The sequence below is a fragment of the Oryctolagus cuniculus genome, chromosome 2, assembly GCF_964237555.1.
Source record: "Oryctolagus cuniculus chromosome 2, mOryCun1.1, whole genome shotgun sequence".
Classification (NCBI taxonomy): domain Eukaryota; kingdom Metazoa; phylum Chordata; class Mammalia; order Lagomorpha; family Leporidae; genus Oryctolagus; species Oryctolagus cuniculus.
This window is the reverse complement of record NC_091433.1, coordinates 126,551,920-126,556,206: the sequence shown is the minus strand read 5'-3', so window position 1 is coordinate 126,556,206 and position 4,287 is coordinate 126,551,920.

Here is a 4,287-nt window from a genome sequence, read left to right as displayed (position 1 = left end):
CTTCAGAAATTTATATTAATTAAAGTTAAAAAAAATCCAAAAAAAAAAACCCAAAAAAACAAAATGTGGCACTTCCTCTGTGGCCCTGAGTAGCTGTAATGAACCTTTCTCTAGGACCTGTGATTATAACAAACTGTTTTTTTTAAAGGTTTATTTTTATTTATTTGAAAGAGTTATAGAGAGAAGGAGAGGCATAGAGAGGGGGGGGGGGAGAAAGTCAGTCTTCCATCCACTGGTTCACTCCCCAATTGGCCACAACGGTTGGAGCTGCACTGATCTGAAGCCAGTAGCTTCCTTAGGGTCTCACACGTAGGTGCAAGAGCCCAAGGACTTGGGCCATCTTTCACTGCTTTCACAGGTCACGTCAGAGAGCTGGATTGGAAATGAGGCAGTTGGGTCTCGAACCGGCACCCATAAGGGATGCCGGCACTGCAGGCAGTGGCTTTACGTGCTTTTCCACAGCACTGGCCCCATGAACTGTTTTCTTGTGCCTTTTCTCTATGCCCTTTGTTTTCTGTTTATTTTAAAGGCAGAGACAGAGAGGTATATTTCATCTACTGATTTATTTTCCAAATGCTTATAATAGCTGGGACGAGGCCAGGGTGAAACCAGAAGCCTGGAGCTCCATCCAGGTCACCCAAATAGGTGGCAGGGACCCAAGTAGTTGAGCCATCCTCTGCTGCTTCCTAGTATATCCGTTAGCAGGAAGCTGGATTGGAAGTGGAATAGCCAGGACTCAGACCGTGGAGTCCAGTATGAGATTGGGTATCCCAGGTGGTGACCTAATCCACTGAGCCAGAAAGGCTGTTTCTGGGGCTGTAACTGATAAAAGAATGCAAAAAATATCCACCCCTAGATTAATCTCTGCTTTGAGGGATGGAGCCACCAAGACTGGCTTAGACAAAGTATAGTTTAACCGTGAGAATGGACATATTTACATCAAATAAAACCAGAATCTATCATTAACAAGTGAGAAGGAGGGTTTAATCGAATGAACAGTGAGCAGTGTTTATAGACACACATTTCTAAATGTACTGTATATCCTCAATTTTATTATATATACTCGTTTTACATTTTTGTCTCTAAAATTAATGTGTATCTTCCTTGATACACTGCTGACCATTTTTAAAAGCGTAATTAACATTTGACAGATCAAGTTGTCTTACAATTTGTTTCCTTAGACTCAATGAAATATACCAGTATATATCACTGTGCTGAACTCTCTGTTGCCCAGTCAGTGGAGTCTCCACCCCATTTGTTTCACGTTCACCTCTATATTTCAGGAGAGATGCCTAGGGGCTGCATTTCTAAAACCTGTCACATATGGAGCTCCATGTCAAATCCTGTAAATGAAATGCATTTTCTGATATTTTATAGGAAAAGATAATTCATTATTCTTAGATGTGTGGGTGTTAGCAAGAAAATCTTTATTTCAGCACCCTTTCAGTACAGATGGGCAGTGAGGTCATTGATAGTGGTGTCCTTGTTGTTTCTGTGCTTTTAATTTCTTGAAAGCCAGCAGTGGCCGACCTGATAGTGCTCCCTCCATCCCTTCAAAGGTTTTGTAAGACTAGATTCTCTATATTACATCCTTGCCTACCATAGCTTCTGTTTGCAGAACTAAACTTACTGATAGGATTGTCATCTTTCATTTCTATTGTTTCAAATGCATTTTCCCTTTTTTGTGGGAAAGAACTTGAGATATCATCTCACCATGTGCTAAAATAGTTGGAGATTCATCTCATCTATCAATGCAAGCTGGAATTGTCATTGTGTTGAGAAGCAGGCTTGGCCTGCAGTAGTGCTCCTTGTACCTATGAGTATGTGTGAAGAGGTGCCAACAATAGTCCCAGTTGATCTCAGCCTTTGAGTCATTCATACTGGATATGTAACGTAGGTGAATTAAAGAAAATCTCTAGATCATTCCATTCTCAGTAATGTAAGTCACATCTAGCAGTCAATGCTAAGGCTTCTTGGGATTATGGTGCTGAGGTGACCCATCTACCTAGCACTATAACTTCCCATCAGAACGTATGGGAACTTTGAAATAGTGTTGTTTTCTTCCACCAAATGTGAAAATGACCTATTCCACAAGCAACAGATAATTTGAACCATAGGATAGGATTGGGGTGTTCCTGGGTCTTCTCATCATGTGTCACTTTGATATTTCCCTTTTCCATCAGGATTAACCTTCTTTCCACATTTGAAATTATGTTTCTCTTGAGTCTGAACTCACTATTAAGCCCTCAGTAGGAACTTTCCAGACTCCATATTGGTTGATGGGCAGGGTGGTACCCAGGCTCTCCACAGGAGCTGACACTGACCTCAAGCTCTAGGAATTTCTAAAATTAACATTTTTGTGATAGAATGCGTGAGATGTCAAATGCACATAGGAACCAGGAAGAACTTTCCTGAGCCAATATTGTATTCTTTTATCCCATTTTATCATGTGTATGTACTTTGCTGGATTTGCATTTGTTGTTATAATTGAAAAACTTTTTTTATTTCATTTGGCCAAAACATTAAATGGAAAAGAAAACCTTGTCTCAGAGTTTGGCATTACAAATTAAGTAACATGTTAACTTTTGAAGTGAGGAAGAAGATAAATTGGTATTCTGCTGTATTACTGACAGAGTATGAACTCACTAGGAAGCTCAAGCAGTGGACTTACCACTACTTTTCCCTACTTCCCGCTGTGATCCTTATGAATCATGATCATTGTATGACTCAAATGCATAATAATGCTTGTTAGATTAAGTAAATTAACGCAAAAGACTATGGGATTTAAATGGTATGTAAACACCATTATTCTTAGATTGAATTGGAAATGATACCTGTTATCCCATAAGGCATCACATTAATTAAGTAAAAAAAAATACTACTCTAATGAACCTTTAGAGCCTATTTTGGCACATTAAGAGAAAAATGAGTTACTTAAAAATAGTTTTAAATTATGGCAATAAATTGATTTTCTGGGCACCCCTCCTCCTCTCTCAGTTGTGGGTGCTGCTTTTATGATTGTGAATGTTCATGGGTGTAAGAAGCAAAAGCCAGGTGTATTAAGAATGATTATCTCACAAACAACAGCTGGCACCTTTGCTGGCTTCTAAGCCAGATCCTGATAACCTAATGCAACATTTCTCAACTCTGCTGGTGTGATACTACTATCTGACTTGAATGATACCCGTTCCCAGATGTCACAGGGCTGCTGTTGCCTTCTTCCTGTGAAGGAGAGAAAAGGGTTCCCAAAGAGAACACTGCTGTGCCTTCATTTTACGGGAAAGGCCATCCAGCTCAAATGTCTCCTCAGCTGGGACTTAGCCGGAATGCCGGTTTCACCCACGTCTATACCACAGGGCACTCGTTTGGTCTCTCATCTAGGTATGCAAACATTACAGTCTCCGATGCCACCAAGGTGGAGCCCATACTAGTTACGTCTCTAACTTTTGTGCATCCTTCACAGTAGGAAATGAGTACATCCTTTTAAATTAATTGTTTAGTTACTTACACTTCGGTTCACTTTGAGGGAATGAGCATTTGCTGAAAAAAAGAAACTGATAGGCTTATTTTCTGAATACTGAAAGAGTCAGTTGACAGTTATGTTTTATATGACACTTGAAATCAAATCAAATTCCAAAAATTAAGTGATTTGTTCTAATTACCTAATCACTTTGAGTATCGTTGTAGAGTAGATGGGAGGATTCCAGTGGGAGTAAGCTTTATTCCTTGGAGCTAATGGAAACACCAAACCATCAGATGAATAAAGATGCAACCAGAAGATCCCACTGACTTTACCTTTAGTGAGGGTGTGGGGTGACTTCAACATAGCTGTTTCTTTAAACCAACTTCATGCTATCACCTTTCCAAGAATTCATGTTGAGAGCTGGTCAATAAGAACTTAGAACTATCCATGATATTTCACACTATAAAGGGGATCCTCCTGGATGTGCAGTGGGGAGATAAGGATAAATATGACCATAGTTTATTCCCTTCTCTGCCGTTACTTTTCTAGAGTTGTTATTCTTGAACTTTTCCTTTTTTGTTCCTCAAAAATAGATGCTGTATGACTAGAATTCATTTCATTCCTTGAATTCTGACCTTAACATTCATGATTGTGCGTTCTTGTTTTTAATTTGTCACTGAACTGTGGTAATGCAACTACCTACCCCTAAATCTTTAGATGAGTGCATCATTTTGCTGCAGTCTTTACCTTTGTGAATGGCAAAATAAAGATTATCAGTGTCTCCCAACCATTCTGAAGATAAGCTGACCACTAAAATGCTAAAT